The following is a 19063-nucleotide window of genomic DNA, read 5'->3' as shown; positions in this document are numbered from 1 at the left end:
CCCTCCAGGTTAGGTGGGATAACTGAACCTCAGTGCTGCCCTCCAGGTTAGGTGGGATAAATTAACCTAAATGCTGCCCTCCAGGTTAGGTGGGATAACTGAACCTCAGTGCTGCCCTCCAGGTTAGGTGGGATAACTGAACCTCAGTGCTGCCCTCCAGGTTAGGTGGGATAACTGAACCTCAGTTCTGCCCTCCAGGTTAGGTGGGATAACTGAACCTCAGTGCTGCCCTCCAGGTTAGGTGGGATAACTGAACCTCAGTGCTGCCCTCCAGGTTAGGTGGGATAAATGAACCTCAGTTCTGCCCTCCAGGTTAGGTGGGATAACTGAACCTCAGTTCTGCCCTCCAGGTTAGGTGGGATAACTGAACCTCAGTTCTGCCCTCCAGGTTAGGTGGGATAACTGAACCTCAGTTCTGCCCTCCAGGTTAGGTGGGATAAATGAACCTCAGTGTTGCCCTCCAGGTTAGGTGGGATAACTGAACCTAAGTGCTGCCCTCCAGGTTATATGGGATAACTGAACCTAAGTGCTGCCCTCCAGGTTAGGTGGGATAAATTAACCTAACTACTGCCCTCCAGGTTAGGTGGGATAACTGAACCTCAGTGCTGCCTTCCAGGTTAGGTGGGAGAAGTGAACCTCAGTTCTGACCTCCAGGTTAGGTGGGATAAATGAACCTAAATGCTGCCCTCCAGGTTAGGTGGTATAAATGAACCAAAGTGCAGTCTTTCAGGTTAGGTGGGATAAATGAATCTCAGTTCTGCCCTCCAGGTTAGGTGGGATAACTGAACCTCAGTGCTGCCATCCAGGTTAGGTGGGATAACTGAACCTCAGTTCTGCCCTCCAGCTTAGGTGGGATAACTGAACCTCAGTGCTGCCCTCCAGGTTAGGTGGGATAACTGAACCTCAGTGCTGCCCTCCAGGTTAGGTGGGATAACTGAACCTCAGTGCTGCCCTCCAGGTTAGGTGGGATAAATTAACCTCAGTGCTGCCCTCCAGGTTAGGTGGGATAAATGAACCAAAGTGCAGCCTTTCAGGTTAGGTGGGATAAATGAACCTCAGTACTGCCCTCCAGGTTAGATGGGATAAATTAACCTGAGTACTGCCATCCAGGTTAGGTGGGATAACTGAACCTAAATGCTGCCCTCCAGGATAGGTGGGATAAATTAACCTAAATGCTGCCCTCCAGGTTAGGTGGTATAAATGAACCAAAGTGCAGCCTTTCAGGTTAGGTGGGATAAATTAATCTCAGTTCTGCCCTCCAGCTTTGGTGGGATAACTGAACCTCAGTGCTGCCCTCCAGGTTAGGTGGGATAAATTAACCTAAGTACTGCCCTCCAGGTTAGGTGGGATAACTGAACCTAAGTGCTGCCCTCCAGGTTAGGTGGGATAACTGAACCTCAGTGCTGCCCTCCAGGTTAGGTGGGATAACTGAACCTAAGTGCTGCCCTCCAGGTTAGGTGGGATAACTGAACCTCAGTGCTGCCCTCCAGGTTAGGTGGGATAACTGAACCTCAGTGCTGCCCTCCAGGTTAGGTGGGATAACTGAACCTCAGTGCTGACCTCCATTTTAGGTGGGATAAATTAACCTAAATGCTTCCTCCAGGTTAAGTGGGATAAATGAACCAAAGTGCAGCCATCCAGGTTAGGTGGGATAACTAAACCTAAATGCTGCCCTCCAGGTTCGGTGGGATAAATTAACCTAAGTACTGCCCTCCAGGTTAGGTGGGATAAATTAACCTAAGTACTGCCCTCCAGGTTAGGTGGGATAAATTAACCTAAGTACTGCCCTCCAGGTTAGGTGGGATAACTGAACCTAAATGCTGTCCTCCAGGTTAGGTGGGATAACTGAACCTAAATGCTGCCCTCCAGGTTAGGTGGGATAACTGAACCTCAGTGCTGACCTCCAGGTTAGGTGGGATAAATTAACCTAAATGCTTCCTCCAGGTTAGGTGGGATAAATGAACCAAAGTGCAGCCATCCAGGTTAGGTGGGATAACTGAACCTAAATGCTGCCCTCCAGGTTCGGTGGGATAAATTAACCTAAGTACTGCCCTCCAGGTTAGGTGGGACAACTGAACCTCAGTGCTACCCTCCAGGTTAGGTGGGATAACTGAACCTCAGTGCTGCCCTCCAGGTTAGGTGGGACAACTGAAACTCAGTGCTGCCCTCCAGGTTAGGTGGGATAACTGAACCTCAGTGCTGCCCTCCAGGTTAGGTGGGATAAATTAACCTAAATGCTGCCCTCCAGGTTAGGTGGGATAACTGAACCTCAGTGCTGCCCTCCAGGTTAGGTGGGATAAATTAACCTAAATGCTGCCCTCCAGGTTAGGTGGGATAACTGAACCTCAGTGCTGCCCTCCAGGTTAGGTGGGATAACTGAACCTCAGTGCTGCCCTCCAGGTTAGGTGGGATAACTGAACCTCAGTGCTGCCCTCCAGGTTAGGTGGGATAACTGAACCTCAGTGCTGCCCTCCAGGTTAGGTGGGATAACTGAACCTCAGTGCTGCCCTCCAGGTTAGGTGGGATAAATGAACCTCAGTTCTGCCCTCCAGGTTAGGTGGGATAACTGAACCTCAGTGCTGCCCTCCAGGTTAGGTGGGATAACTGAACCTCAGTTCTGCCCTCCAGGTTAGGTGGGATAACTGAACCTCAGTGCTGCCCTCCAGGTTAGGTGGGATAAATGAACCTCAGTGTTGCCCTCCAGGTTAGGTGGGATAAATTAGCCTAACTACTGCCCTCCAGGTTAGGTGGGATAACTGAACCTCAGTGCTGCCTTCCAGGTTAGGTGGGAGAAGTGAACCTCAGTTCTGACCTCCAGGTTAGGTGGGATAAATGAACCTAAATGCTGCCCTCCAGGTTAGGTGGTATAAATGAACCAAAGTGCAGTCTTTCAGGTTAGGTGGGATAAATTAATCTCAGTTCTGCCCTCCAGGTTAGGTGGGATAACTGAACCTCAGTGCTGCCATCCAGGTTAGGTGGGATAACTGAACCTCAGTGCTGCCATCCAGGTTAGGTGGGATAACTGAACCTCAGTTCTGCCCTCCAGGTTAGGTGGGATAACTGAACCTCAGTGCTACCCTCCAGGTTAGGTGGGATAACTGAACCTCAGTGCTGCCCTCCAGGTTAGATGGGATAACTGAACCTCAGTGCTGCCCTCCAGGTTAGGTGGGATAAATTAACCTAAATGCTTCCCTCCAGGTTAGGTGGGATAAATGAACCAAAGTGCAGCCTTTCAGGTTAGGTGGGATCAATGAACCTCAGTACTGCCCTCCAGGTTAGATGGGATAAATTAACCTAAGTACTGCCATCCAGGTTAGGTGGGATAACTGAACCTAAATGCTGCCCTCCAGGTTAGGTGGGATAAATTAACCTAAATGCTGCCCTCCAGGTTAGGTGGTATAAATGAACCAAAGTGCAGTCTTTCAGGTTAGGTGGGATAAATGAATCTCAGTTCTGCCCTCCAGGTTAGGTGGGATAACTGAACCTCAGTGCTGCCATCCAGGTTAGGTGGGATAACTGAACCTCAGTTCTGCCCTCCAGCTTTGGTGGGATAACTGAACCTCAGTGCTACCCTCCAGGTTAGGTGGGATAACTGAACCTCAGTGCTGCCCTCCAGGTTAGGTGGGATAACTGAACCTCAGTGCTGCCCTCCAGGTTAGGTGGGATAAATGAACCTCAGTGCTTCCCTCCAGGTTAGGTGGGATAAATGAACCAAAGTGCAGCCTTTCAGGTTAGGTGGGATAAATGAACCTCAGTACTGCCCTCCAGGTTAGATGGGATAAATTAACCTGAGTACTGCCATCCAGGTTAGGTGGGATAACTGAACATAAATGCTGCCCTCCAGGTTAGGTGGGATAAATTAACCTAAATGCTGCCCTCCAGGTTAGGTGGTATAAATGAACCAAAGTGCAGCCTTTCAGGTTAGGTGGGATAAATTAATCTCAGTTCTGCCCTCCAGCTTTGGTGGGATAACTGAACCTCAGTGCTGCCCTCCAGGTTAGGTGGGATAAATTAACCTAAGTACTGCCCTCCAGGTTAGGTGGGATAACTGAACCTAAATGCTGCCCTCCAGGTTCGGTGGGATAACTGAACCTAAGTGCTGCCCTCCAGGTTAGGTGGGATAACTGAACCTAAGTGCTGCCCTCCAGGTTAGGTGGGATAACTGAACCTCAGTGCTGCCCTCCAGGTTAGGTGGGATAACTGAACCTCAGTGCTGCCCTCCAGGTTAGGTGGGATAACTGAACCTCAGTGCTGACCTCCATTTTAGGTGGGATAAATTAACCTAAATGCTTCCCTCCAGGTTAAGTGGGATAAATGAACCAAAGTGCAGCCATCCAGGTTAGGTGGGATAACTGAACCTAAATGCTGCCCTCCAGGTTCGGTGGGATAAATTAACCTAAGTACTGCCCTCCAGGTTAGGTGGGATAAATTAACCTAAGTACTGCCCTCCAGGTTAGGTGGGATAAATTAACCTAAGTACTGCCCTCCAGGTTAGGTGGGATAACTGAACCTAAATGCTGTCCTCCAGGTTAGGTGGGATAACTGAACCTAAATGCTGCCCTCCAGGTTAGGTGGGATAACTGAACCTCAGTGCTGACCTCCAGGTTAGGTGGGATAAATTAACCTAAATGCTTCCCTCCAGGTTAGGTGGGATAAATGAACCAAAGTGCAGCCATCCAGGTTAGGTGGGATAACTGAACCTAAATGCTGCCCTCCAGGTTCGGTGGGATAAATTAACCTAAGTACTGCCCTCCGGGTTAGGTGGGACAACTGAACCTCAGTGCTACCCTCCAGGTTAGGTGGGATAACTGAACCTCAGTGCTGCCCTCCAGGTTATAGGTGGGACAACTGAAACTCAGTGCTGCCCTCCAGGTTGGGTGGGATAAATGAACCTCAGGGTTGCCCTCCAGGTTAGGTGGGATAACTGAACCTAAGTGCTGCCCTCCAGGTTATATGGGATAACTGAACCTCAGTGCTGCCCTCCAGGTTAGGTGGGATAAATTAACCTGAATGCTGCCCTCCAGGTTAGGTGGGATAACTGAACCTAAGTGCTGCCCTCCAGGTTAGGTGGGATAACTGAACCTCAGTGCTGCCCTCCAGGTTAGGTGGGATAACTGAACCTCAGTGCTGCCCTCCAGGTTAGGTGGGATAACTGAACCTCAGTGCTGCCCTCCAGGTTAGGTGGGATAACTGAACCTCAGTGCTGCCCTCCAGGTTAGGTGGGATAAATGAACCTCAGTTCTGCCCTCCAGGTTAGGTGGGATAACTGAACCTCAGTTCTGCCCTCCAGGTTAGGTGGGATAACTGAACCTCAGTTCTGCCCTCCAGGTTAGGTGGGATAACTGAACCTCAGTTCTGCCCTCCTGGTTAGGTGGGATAAATGAACCTCAGGGTTGCCCTCCAGGTTAGGTGGGATAACTTAACCTAACTACTGCCCTCCAGGTTAGGTGGGATAACTGAACCTCAGTGCTGCCTTCCAGGTTAGGTGGGAGAAGTGAACCTCAGTTCTGACCTCCAGGTTAGGTGGGATAAATGAACCTAAATGCTGCCCTCCAGGTTAGGTGGTATAAATGAACCAAAGTGCAGTCTTTCAGGTTAGGTGGGATAAATGAATCTCAGTTCTGCCCTCCAGGTTAGGTGGGATAACTGAACCTCAGTGCTGCCATCCAGGTTAGGTGGGATAACTGAACCTCAGTTCTGCCCTCCAGCTTTGGTGGGATAACTGAACCTCAGTGCTGTCATTCAGGTCAGGTGGGATAACTGAACCTCAGTGCTACCCTCCAGGTTAGGTGGGATAACTGAACCTCAGTGCTGCCCTCCAGGTTAGGTGGGATAACTGAACCTCAGTGCTGGCCTCCAGGTTAGGTGGGATAAATGAACCTCAGTACTGCCCTCCAGGTTAGATGGGATAAATTAACCTAAGTACTGCCATCCAGGTTAGGTGGGATAACTGAACCTAAATGCTGCCCTCCAGGATAGGTGGGATAAATTAACCTAAATGCTGCCCTCCAGGTTAGGTGGTATAAATGAACCAAAGTGCAGCCTTTCAGGTTAGGTGGGATAAATTAACCTAAATGCTGCCCTCCAGGTTCGGTGGGATAACTGAACCTAAGTGCTGCCCTCCAGGTTATATGGGATAACTGAACCTAAGTGCTGCCCTCCAGGTTAGGTGGGATAAATTAACCTAACTACTGCCCTCCAGGTTAGGTGGGATAACTGAACCTCAGTGCTGCCTTCCAGGTTAGGTGGGAGAAGTGAACCTAAATGCTGCCCTCCAGGTTCGGTGGGATAACTGAACCTCAGTGCTGCCCTCCAGGTTAGGTGGGATAACTGAACCTCAGTGCTGCCCTCCAGGTTAGGTGGGATAACTGAACCTCAGTGCTGCCCTCCAGGTTAGGTGGGATAAATTAACCTAAATGCTTCTTCCTCCAGGTTAAGTGGGATAAATGAACCAAAGTGCAGCCATCCAGGTTAGGTGGGATAAATTAACCTAAATGCTGCCCTCCAGGTTAGGTGGGATAAATGAACCTAAATGCTGCCCTCCAGGTTAGGTGGGATAAATTAACCCAAATGTTTCCCTAAGGTTAGGTGGGACAAATTAACCTAAGTACTGCCCCCCAGGTTAAGTGGGATAAATGAACCTAAGTACTGCCCTCCGGGTTAGGTGGGACAACTGAACCTCAGTGCTACCCTCCAGATTAGGTGGGATAACTGAACCTAAGTGCTGCCCTCCAGGTTAGGTGGGATAACTGAACCTCCAGTGCTGACCTCCAGGTTAGGTGGGATAAATTAACCTAAATGCTGCCCTCCAGGTTAGGTGGGATAAATTAACCCAAATGTTTCCCTAAGGTTAGGTGGGACAAATTAACCTAAGTACTGCCCCCCAGGTTAAGTGGGATAAATGAACCTAAGTACTGCCCTCCGGGTTAGGTGGGACAACTGAACCTCAGTGCTACCCTCCAGATTAGGTGGGATAACTGAACCTAAGTGCTGCCCTCCAGGTTAGGTGGGACAACTGAAACTCAGTGCTGCCCTCCAGGTTAGGTGGGATAACTGAACCTCAGTGCTGCCCTCCAGGTTAGGTGGGATAACTGAACCTCAGTGCTGCCCTCCAGGTTAGGTGGGATAACTGAACCTCAGTGCTGCCCTCCAGGTTAGGTGGGATAACTGAACCTCAGTGCTGCCCTCCAGGTTAGGTGGGATAACTGAACCTCAGTGCTGCCCTCCAGGTTAGGTGGGATAACTGAACCTCAGTGCTGCCCTCCAGGTTAGGTGGGATAAATTAACCTAAATGCTGCCCTCCAGGTTAGGTGGGATAACTGAACCTCAGTGCTGCCCTCCAGGTTAGGTGGGATAAATTAACCTAAATGCTGCCCTCCAGGTTAGGTGGGATAACTGAACCTCAGTGCTGCCCTCCAGGTTAGGTGGGATAAATTAACCTAAATGCTGCCCTCCAGGTTAGGTGGGATAAATTAACCTAAATGCTGCCCTCCAGGTTAGGTGGGATAAATGAACCTAAATGCTGCCCTCCAGGTTAGGTGGGATAAATTAACCCAAATGCTGCCCTCCAGGTTAGGTGGTATAAATGAACCAAAGTGCAGCCTTTCAGGTTAGGTGGGATAAATTAATCTCAGTTCTGCCCTTCAGCTTTGGTGGGATAACTGAACCTCAGTGCTGACCTCCAGGTTAGGTGGGATAAATGAACCTAAGTACTGCCCTCCAGGTTAGGTGGGATAACTGAACCTAAGTGCTGCCCTCCAGGTTAGGTGGGATAACTGAACCTCAGTGCTGCCCTCCAGGTTAGGTGGGATAACTGAACCTAAGTGCTGCCCTCCAGGTTAGGTGGGATAACTGAACCTCAGTGCTGCCCTCCAGGTTAGGTGGGATAACTGAACCTCAGTGCTGCCCTCCAGGTTAGGTGGGATAACTGAACCTCAGTGCTGCCCTCCAGGTTAGGTGGGATAAATTAACCTAAATGCTTCTTCCTCCAGGTTAAGTGGGATAAATGAACCAAAGTGCAGCCATCCAGGTTAGGTGGGATAACTGAACCTAAATGCTGCCCTCCAGGTTCGGTGGGATAAATGAACCTAAGTACTGCCCTCCAGGTTAGGTGGGATAAATTAACCTAAGTACTGCCCTCCAGGTTAGGTGGGATAAATTAACCTAAGTACTGCCCTCCAGGTTAGGTGGGATAACTGAACCTAAATGCTGTCCTCCAGGTTAGGTGGGATAACTGAACCTAAATGCTGCCCTCCAGGTTAGGTGGGATAACTGAACCTCAGTGCTGACCTCCAGGTTAGGTGGGATAAATTAACCTAAATGCTTCCCTCCAGGTTAGGTGGGATAAATGAACCAAAGTGCAGCCATCCAGGTTAGGTGGGATAACTGAACCTAAATGCTGCCCTCCAGGTTCGGTGGGATAAATTAACCTAAGTACTGCCCTCCAGGTTAGGTGGGACAACTGAACCTCAGTGCTACCCTCCGGGTTAGGTGGGATAACTGAACCTCAGTGCTGCCCTCCAGGTTAGGTGGGATAAATTAACCTAAATGCTGGCCTCCAGGTTAGGTGGGATAACTGAACCTCAGTGCTGCCCTCCAGGTTAGGTGGGATAAATTAACCTAAATGCTGCCCTCCAGGTTAGGTGGGATAACTGAACCTCAGTACTGCCCTCCAGGTTCGGTGGGATAACTGAACCTCAGTGCTGCCCTCCAGGTTAGGTGGGATAAGTGAACCTCGGTGCTGACCTCCAAGTTAGGTGGGATAAATGAACCTAAATGCTGCCCTCCAGGTTAGGTGGGATGACTGATCCTAAGTGCTTTCCTCCAGGTTAGGTGGGATAAATGAACCTCAGTGCTGCCATCCAGGTTAGGTGGGATAAATGAACCTAAATGCTGCCCTCCAGGTTAGGTGGGATAAATGATCCTAAGTGCTGCCCTCCAGGTTAGGTGGGATAACTGAACCTAAATGCTGTCCTCCAGGTTAGGTGGGATAACTGAACCTAAATGCTGCCCTCCAGGTTAGGTGGGATAACTGAACCTCCGTGCTGACCTCCAGGTTAGGTGGGATAAATTAACCTAAATGCTTCCCTCCAGGTTAGGTGGGATAAATGAACCAAAGTGCAGCCATCCAGGTTAGGTGGGATAACTGAACCTAAATGCTTCCTCCAGGTTAGGTGGGATAAATGAACCAAAGTGCAGCCATCCAGGTTAGGTGGGATAACTGAACCTAAATGCTGCCCTCCAGGTTCGGTGGGATAAATTAACCTAAGTACTGCCCTCCAGGTTAGGTGGGACAACTGAACCTCAGTGCTACCCTCCAGGTTAGGTGGGATAACTGAACCTCAGTGCTGCCCTCCAGGTTAGGTGGGATAAATTAACCTAAATGCTGCCCTCCAGGTTAGGTGGGATAACTGAAGCTCAGTACTGCCCTCCAGGTTCGGTGGGATAAATTAACCTAAATGCTTCCCTCCAGGTTAGGTGGGATAAATGAACCTCAGTGCTGCCCTCCAGGTTAGGTGGGATAAATTAACCTAAATGCTGCCCTCCAGGTTAGGTGGGATAACTGAACCTCAGTGCTGACCTCCAGGTTAGGTGGGATAACTGAACCTCAGTGCTGCCCTCCAGGTTAAGTGGGATAACTGAACCTCAGTGCTGCCCTCCGGGTTAGGTGGGATAACTGAACCTCAGTACTGCCCTCCAGGTTAGGTGGGATAAATTAACCTAAATGCTGCCCTCCAGGTTAGGTGGGATAACTGAACCTCAGTGCTGCCCTCCAGGTTAGGTGGGATAAATTAACCTAAATGCTGCCCTCCAGGTTAGGTGGGATAACTGAACCTCAGTGCTGCCCTCCAGGTTAGGTGGGATAAATTAACCTAAATGCTGCCCTCCAGGTTAGGTGGGATAACTGAACCTCAGTACTGCCCTCCAGGTTAGGTGGGATAACTGAACCTCAGTGCTGCCCTCCAGGTTAGGTGGGATAAGTGAACCTCGGTGCTGACCTCCAAGTTAGGTGGGATAAATGAACCTAAATGCTGCCCTCCAGGTTAGGTGGGATGACTGATCCTAAGTGCTTTCCTCCAGGTTAGGTGGGATAAATGAACCTCAGTGCTGCCATCCAGGTTAGGTGGGATAAATGAACCTAAATGCTGCCCTCCAGGTTAGGTGGGATAAATTAACCTAAGTACTGCCCTCCAGGTTAGGTGGGATAACTGAACCTAAATGCTGTCCTCCAGGTTAGGTGGGATAACTGAACCTAAATGCTGCCCTCCAGGTTAGGTGGGATAACTGAACCTCCGTGCTGACCTCCAGGTTAGGTGGGATAAATTAACCTAAATGCTTCCCTCCAGGTTAGGTGGGATAAATGAACCAAAGTGCAGCCATCCAGGTTAGGTGGGATAACTGAACCTAAATGCTGCCCTCCAGGTTCGGTGGGATAAATTAACCTAAGTACTGCCCTCCAGGTTAGGTGGGACAACTGAACCTCAGTGCTACCCTCCAGGTTAGGTGGGATAACTGAACCTCAGTGCTGCCCTCCAGGTTATAGGTGGGACAACTGAAACTCAGTGCTGCCCTCCAGGTTAGGTGGGATAAATGAACCTCCGTGCTGCCCTCCAGGTTAGGTGGGATAAATTAACCTAAATGCTGCCCTCGAGGTTAGGTGGGATAACTGAACCTCAGTGCTGCCCTCCAGGTTAGGTGGGATAAATAAACCTAAATGCTGCCCTCCAGGCTAGGTGGGATAACTGAACCTCAGTGCTGACCTCCAGGTTAGGTGGGATAACTGAACCTCAGTGCTGCCCTCCAGGTTAAGTGGGATAACTGAACCTCAGTGCTGCCCTCCGGGTTAGGTGGGATAACTGAACCTCAGTACTGCCCTCCGGGTTAGGTGGGATAAATTAACCTAAATTCTGCCCTCCAGGTTAGGTGGGATAACTGAACCTCAGTGCTGCCCTCCAGGTTAGGTGGGATAACTTAACCTAAATGCTGCCCTCCAGGTTAGTTGGGATAACTGAACCTCAGTGCTGCCCTCCAGGTTAGGTGGGATAAATTAACCAAAGTGCAGCCTTTCAGGTTAGGTGGGATAACTGAACCTCAGTTCTGCCCTCCAGGTTAGGTGGGATAACTGAACCTCAGTTCTGCCCTCCAGGTTAGGTGGGATAACTGAACCTCAGTGCTGTCATTCAGGTCAGGTGGGATAACTGAACCTCAGTGCTACCCTCCAGGTTAGGTGGGATAACTGAACCTCAGTGCTGCCCTCCAGCTTAGGTGGGATAACTGAACCTCAGTGCTGCCCTCCAGGTTAGGTGGGATAAATGTACCAAAGTGCTGTCATCCAGGTTAGGTAGGATAACTGAACCTCAGTGCTGCCATCCAGGTTAGATGGGATAACTGATCCTCAGTGCTGTCATCCAGGTTAGGTGGGATAAATGAACCTAAATGCTGCCCTCCAGGTTAGGTGGGATGACTGATCCTAAGTGCTGCCCTCCATGTTAGATGGGATAACTGATCCTCAGTGCTGCCCTCCAGGTTAGGTGGGATAAATGAACCTAATTGCTGCCATCCAGGTTAGTTGGGATAAATGAACCTAATTGCAGCTCTCCAGGTTAGGTGGGATAAATGAACCTAATTGTAGCCCTCCAGGTTAGTTGGGATAAATGAACCTAATTGCAGCTCTCCAGGTTAGGTGGGATAAATGAACCTAATTGTAGCCCTCTAGGTTAGGTGGGATAAATGAACTGCAACTTGGAGTTGTCTTTGAGCTGGATAACAGTGCAACGATCCCCATATCCACAAAGCCTCTCAGAGACAGAGTGCTGATCATATTCAATAATACACAGGGATCTGATCCTAGATCAGCACTCCTTCTCTGACATGCTTTGTGAATACAGGCCCAGGAGAGTCAGGCTCTCCCCCCTCTCCCACTGTCTTAACACCATAACACAGCAGCTGGGTGGAATCTGTCACACTTCAAACAGGAACAAAGAACAGGTCCTCTGCAGGGCGTTTTTATGTCTCTCTGAGCACAGCTGCAACATACACACACACTCACACATGTTACCTTGACTACTGGCATTGACAACAGAGTTACCCGGGGAATGAGCCCGGACTCTGGCAGATTGAGATGCTTGCCCATTAAGCGAGCAGACAGCACGGGCGGACAGGTTTGTGAGTCTGACTAATTTGTTCAAAGTATCAGCCGATCGATGATTGGATTTAATTAGGTTTTGTTCTAGGCACCATTCCTAAGTCCTCTTCCCTCCCACGCTCAGAACACCCCAGCAGCCTCTGTTTTTCATTAAGGTCTGTCTGTCGTCTGTCTGTCTGTCTGTCTGTCTGTCTGTCTGTCTGTCTGTCTGTCTGTCTGTCTGTCTGTCTGGTCTGGTCTGGTCTGGTCTGTCTGTATGTCTGGTCTGTCTGTTTGTCTGGTCTGTCTGTCTGTCTGTCTGTCTGGTCTGTTTGTGTCTGTCTGGTCTGTCTGTCTAGTCGGTCTGGTCTGTCTGTCTGTCTGTCTGTCTGTCTGTCTGTCTGTCTGTCTGTCTGTCTGTCTGTCTGTCTGTCTGTCTGTCTGTCTGGGATGTCTGGCTGTCTGGTCTGTCTGTCTAGTCTGTCAGTCTGGTCTGTTTGTTTCTGGTCTGTCTGGTCTGTCTGTTTGGTCTATCTGTCTGGTCTGTTTGTCTGGTCTGTCTGGTTCCTCTGGTCTGTTTGTGTCTGGTCTGCCTGTCTGTCTGGTCCATCTGTCTGGTCAGTCTGTCTGGTCTGTGTCTGGTCTGGTCTGGTCTGGTCTGGTCTGGTCTGGTCTGTCTGTCTGTCTGTCTGTCTGTCTGTCTGTCTGTCTGTCTGTCTGTCTGTCTGTCTGTCTGTCTGGTCTGGTCTGGTCTGGTCTGGTCTGGTCTGGTCTGGTCTGGTCTGTCTGTCTGGTCTATCTGTCTGTCTGGTCTATCTATCTGCTCTGTGTGTCTGGTCTGTGTCTGGTATGTACATCTGTATCTCTGCGGTGTCTCTCTCTCTACCTACGGGTTGGATGTGGGCTGTTGCGTTTGCAACGCTTTGCCCTCCAATGCATAAAATCCACCTCAACGCGCCCTGACCCGGTGCTGATTCATGTGTAACATGCCGGGGTCACAGATATATCTGTGATAAGTGTGTTGCCACACGTACCTGAAGGAAGTCTTTCCTGGTTCTGTACTTCCTATGTTTGGCCTTCCCGCCCCAGACCGACATCGCCCCAAGAGTCCCTCACCTACTGGATATAGGAATTCCTGCTCTGGGTGAATGATGCCTTTCTGCCGTTACCTCCGACCGTTATGCAAATGTCCCCATCAGGTCTAGACGTGGGGTCCCCAATGAGCCTCTCACATCTGCAGGTCTCATTAACTATCTAACGTCGCTGAGCTGAGGGCTTCAGCTCCCTCCATCTCCTCCATCTCCCTCCATCCTACTCTATCCCCTCCATCTCCCTCATTCCCACTCCATCTCTCTCCATCTCCTCCATCTCTCTCAATCTCCTCCATCTCCTTCATATCCCTCCATCTCCTTTATATCCCTCCATCTCTTCCATCTCCTTCATATCTTCCATCTCCTTTATTGGGGACACTGCCCTGTGTAGGCTGTGTCCCCAATAATGTTAAATGGACACCCATGTTAAATGGGTGTCCTGACTCTCTGAGGTAATTAAAGATCCCATGGCAGTTACCGTAAGAGTAGGGGTGTTAACCTCGATTCCCAATCTGGCCCACAAACCATCACGGTCATCTAATAATCCCCAGTTTACAATTGGCTCATTCATCCCCTTCCTCTCCCCTGTAACTATTCCCCAGGTCGTTGCTGTAAATGAGAACGTGTTCTCAGTCAATTTACCTGGTAAAATAAAGGATACATAAAATATCCATCCTCCATCTCTTAATCTCCTTCATATCCCTCCATCTCTTCCATCTCCTTCATATCCCTCCATCTCTTCCATCTCCTTCATATCCCTCCATCTCTTCCATCTCCTTCATATCCCTCCATCTCTTCCATCTCCTTCATATCCCTCCATCTCCTTCATATCCCTCCATCTCCTTCATATCCCTCCATCTCTTCCATCTCCTTCATATCCCTCCATCTCTTCCATCTTCCTTCATATCCCTCCATCTTTCCATCTCCTTCATATCCTCTTCTTCCATCTCCTTCATATCCCTCCATCTCTTCCATCTCCTTCATATCCCTCCATCTCTTCCATCTCCTTCATATCCCTCCATCTCTTCCATCTCCTTCATATCCCTCCATCATCTCTTCCATCTCCTTCCTTCATATCCCTCCATCTCTTCCATCTCCTTCATATCCCTCCATCTCTTCCATCTCCTTCATATCCCTCCATCTCTTCCATCTCCTTCTTCCATATCCCTCCATCTCTTCCATCTCCTTCATATCCCTCCATCTCTTCCATCTCCTTCATATCCCTCCATCTCTTCCATCTCCTTCATATCCCTCCATCTCTTCCATCTCCTTCATATCCTCTCCATCTCTTCCATCTCCTTCATATCCTTCTCTCATCTCTTCCATCTCCTTCATATCCCTCCATCTCTTCCATCTCCTTCATATCCCTCCATCTCTTCCATCTCCTTCATATCCCTCCATCTCTTCCATCTCCTTCATATCCCTCCATCTCTTCCATCTCCTTCATATCCTTCCATCTCCATCTCTCTCTTCCATCTCCTTCATATCCCTCCATCTCTTCCATCTCCTTCATATCCCTCCATCTCTTCCATCTCCTTCATATCCCTCCATCTCTTCCATCTCCTTCATATCCCTCCATCTCTTCCATCTCCTTCATATCCCTCCATCTCTTCCATCTCCTTCATATCCCTCCATCTCTTAATCTCCTTCATATCCCTCCATCTCTTCCATCTCCTTCATATCCCTCCATCTCTTCCATCTCCTTCATATCCCTCCATCTCTTCCATCTCCTTCATATCCCTCCATCTCTTAATCTCCTTCATATCCCTCCATCTCTTAATCTCCTTCATATCCCTCCATCTCTTCCATCTCCTTCATATCCCTCCATCTCTTCCATCTCCTTCATATCCCTCCATCTCTTCCATCTCCTTCATATCCCTCCATCTCTTCCATCTATCCCTCTTCATATCCCTCCATCTCTTAATCTCCTTCATATCCCTCCATCTCTTCCATCTCCTTCATATCCCTCCATCTCTTCCATCTCCTTCATATCCCTCCATCTCTTCCCCTCCATCTCTTCCATCTCCTTCATATCCCTCCATCTCTTCCATCTCCTTCATATCCCTCCATCTCTTCCATCTCCCTCCATCTCTTCCCTCCATCTCTTCCATCTCCTTCATATCCCTCCATCTCTTCCATCTCCTTCATATCCCCATCCATCTCTTCCATCTCCTTCATATCCCTCCATCTCTTCCATCTCCTTCATATCCCTCCATCTCTTCCATCTCCTTCATATCCCTCCTTCTTCCATATCCCTCCATCTCTTAATCTCCTTCATATCCCCATCTCCATCTCTATCTCCATCTCCTTCATATCCCTCCATCTCTTCCATCTCCTTCATATCCCTCCATCTCTTCCATCTCCTTCATATCCCTCCATCTCTTCCATCTCCTTCATATCCCTCCATCTCTTAATCTCCTTCATATCCCTCCATCTCTTAATCTCCTTCATATCCCTCCATCTCTTCCATCTCCTTCATATCCCTCCATCTCTTCCATCTCCTTCATATCCCTCCATCTCTTCCATCTCCTTCATATCCCATCCATCTCTTCCATCCATCTCCTTCATATCCCTCCATCTCTTCCATCTCCTTCATATCCCTCCATCTCTTCCATCTCCTTCATATCCCTCCATCTCTTCCATCTCCTTCATATCCCTCCATCTCTTCCATCTCCTTCATATCCCTCCATCTCTTCCATCTCCTTCATATCCCTCCATCTCTTCCATCTCCTTCATATCCCTCCATCTCTTCCATCTCCTTCATATCCCTCCATCTCTTCCATCTCCTTCATATCCCTCCATCTCTTCCATCTCCTTCATATCCCTCCATCTCTTCCATCTCCTTCATATCCCTCCATCTCTTCCATCTCCTTCATATCCCTCCATCTCTTCCATCTCCTCCATATCCCTCCATCTCTTCCATCTCCTTCATATCCCTCCATCTCTTCCATCTCCTTCATATCCCTCCATCTCTTCCATCTCCTTCATATCCCTCCATCTCTTCCATCTCCTTCATATCCCTCCATCTCTTCCATCTCCTTCATATCCCTCCATCTCTTCCATCTCCTTCATATCCCTCCATCTCTTCCCCTCCATCTCCTTCATATCCCTCCATCTCTTCCATCTCCTTCATATCCCTCCATCTCTTAATCCCTCCATCCTTCATCTATCCCTCCATCTCTTCCATCTCCTTCATATCCCTCCATCTCTTCCATCTCCTTCATATCCCTCCATCTCCTTCATATCCCCATCTCTTCCATCTCCTTCATATCCCTCCATCTCTTCCATCTCCTTCATATCCCTCCATCTCTTAATCTCCTTCATATCCCTCCATCTCTTAATCTCCTTCATATCCCTCCATCTCTTCCATCTCCTTCATATCCCTCCATCTCTTCCATCTCCTTCATATCCCTCCATCTCTTCCATCTCCTTCATATCCCTCCATCTCTTCCATCTCCTTCATATCCCTCCATCTCTTAATCTCCTTCATATCCCTCCATCTCTTCCATCTCCTTCATATCCCTCCATCTCTTCCATCTCCTTCATATCCCTCCATCTCTTCCATCTCCTTCATATCCCTCCATCTCTTCCATCTCCTTCATATCCCTCCATCTCTTCCATCTCCTTCATATCCCTCCATCTCTTAATCCCTCCTTCATATCCCTCCATCTCTTCCATCTCCTTCATATCCCTCCATCTCTTCCATCTCCTTCATATCCCTCCATCTCTTCCATCTCCTTCATATATCCCTCCATCTCTTAATCTCCTTCATATCCCTCCATCTCTTAATCTCCTTCATATCCCTCCATCTCTTCCATCTCCTTCATATCCCTCCATCTCTTCCATCTCCTTCATATCCCTCCATCTCTTCCATCTCCTTCATATCCATCTCTTAATCTCCTTCATATCCCTCCATCTCTTAATCTCCTTCATATCCCTCCATCTCTTAATCTCCTTCATATCCCTCCATCTCTTCCATCTCCTTATCCCTCCATATCCCTCCATCTCTTCCATCTCCTTCATATCCCTCCATCTCTTCCATCTCCTTCATATCCCTCCATCTCTTCCATCTCCTTCATATCCCTCCATCTCTTCCATCTCCTTCATATCCCTCCATCTCTTCCATCTCCTTCCCTCCATCTCTTCCATCTCCTTCATATCCCTCCATCTCTTCCATCTCCTTCATATCCCTCATCTCTTCCATCTCCTTCATCCATCTCTCCATCTCTTCCATCTCCTTCATATCCCTCCATCTCTTCCATCTCCTTCATATCCCTCCATCTCTTCCATCTCTCTTCATATCCCTCCATCTCTTCCATCTCCTTCATATCCCTCCATCTCTTCCATCTCCTTCATATCCCTCCATCTCTTCCATCTCCTTCATATCCCTCCATCTCTTCCATCTCCTTCATATCCCTCCATCTCTTCCATCTCCTTCATATCCCTCCATCTCTTCCATCTCCTCCATCCCTCCCATCTCTTCCATCTCTTCTTCATATCCCTCCATCTCTTCCATCTCCTTCATATCCCTCCATCTCTTCCATCTCCTTCATATCCCTCCATCTCTTCCATCTCCTTCATATCCCTCCATCTCTTCCATCTCCTTCATATCCCTTCTCTTCCATCTCCTTCATATCCCTCCATCTCTTCCATCTCCTTCATATCCCTCCATCTCTTCCATCTCCTTCATATCCCTCCATCTCTTCCATCTCCTTCATATCCCTCCATCTCTTAATCTCCTTCATATCCCTCCATCTCTTCCATCTCCTTCATATCCTCCATCTCTTCCATCTCCTTCATATCCCTCCATCTCTTCCATCTCCTTCATATCCCTCCATCTCTTAATCTCCTTCATATCCCTCCATCTCTTCCATCTCCTTCATATCCCTCCATCTCTTCCATCTCCTTCATATCCCTCCATCTCTTCCATCTCCTTCATATCCCTCCATCTCTTCCATCTCCTTCATATCCCTCCATCTCTTCCATCTCCTTCATATCCCTCCATCTCTTCCATCTCCTTCATATCCCTCCATCTCTTCCATCTCCTTCATATCCCTCCATCTCTTCCATCTCCTTCATATCCCTCCATCTCTTCCATCTCCTTCATATCCCTCCATCTCTTCCATCTCCTTCATATCCCTCCATCTCTTCCATCTCCTTCATATCCCTCCATCTCTTCCATCTCCTTCATATCCCTCCATCTCTTCCATCTCCTTCATATCCCTCCATCTCTTCCATCTCCTTCATATCCCCATCCATCTCTTCCATCTCCTTCATATCCCTCCATCTCTTCCATCTCCTTCATATCCCTCCATCTCTTCCATCTCCTTCATATCCCTCCATCTCTTCCATCTCCTTCATATCCCTCCATCTCTTCCATCTCCTTCATATCCCTCCATCTCTTCCATCTCCTTCATATCCCTCCATCTCTTCCATCTCCTTCATATCCCTCCATCTCTTCCATCTCCTTCATATCCCCATCTCTTCCATCCATCTCTTCCATCTCCTTCATATCCCTCCATCTCTTCCATCTCCTTCATATCCCTCCATCTCTTCCATCTCCTTCATATCCCTCCATCTCTTCCATCTCCTTCATATCCCTCCATCTCTTCCATCTCCTTCATATCCCTCCATCTCTTCCATCTCCTTCATATCCCTCCATCTCTTCCATCTCCTTCATATCCCTCCATCTCTTCCATCTCCTTCCCTCCATCTCTTCCATCCCTTCCATCTCTTCCATCTCCTTCATATCCCTCCATCTCTTCCATCTCCTTCATATCCCTCCATCTCTTCCATCTCCTTCATATCCCTCCATCTCTTCCATCTCCTTCATATCCCTCCATCTCTT

The 19063-nt window shown here is 48.8% G+C and overlaps 1 protein-coding gene and 1 long non-coding RNA gene across 2 annotated transcripts in view; both read left to right on the top strand.

Moving 5' to 3' along the window:
- LOC118375671 (slit homolog 3 protein-like) overlaps positions 1-19063 on the top strand; it is a 501749-nt gene that overhangs the window by 182254 nt on the left and 300432 nt on the right. The window lies entirely within an intron of this gene.
- Positions 789-11481, top strand: LOC127913963 (uncharacterized). Its single transcript, XR_008087428.1, has 3 exons — positions 789-849; positions 11304-11341; positions 11380-11481. It is a non-coding gene; the product is annotated as an uncharacterized LOC127913963 (long non-coding RNA).

The sequence above is a fragment of the Oncorhynchus keta genome, chromosome 30 (assembly GCF_023373465.1).
Source record: "Oncorhynchus keta strain PuntledgeMale-10-30-2019 chromosome 30, Oket_V2, whole genome shotgun sequence".
In the NCBI taxonomy this organism is placed as follows: domain Eukaryota; kingdom Metazoa; phylum Chordata; class Actinopteri; order Salmoniformes; family Salmonidae; genus Oncorhynchus; species Oncorhynchus keta.
Note: the sequence above shows the minus strand (reverse complement) of the source record. Positions and strands in the feature narration are given on the sequence as shown.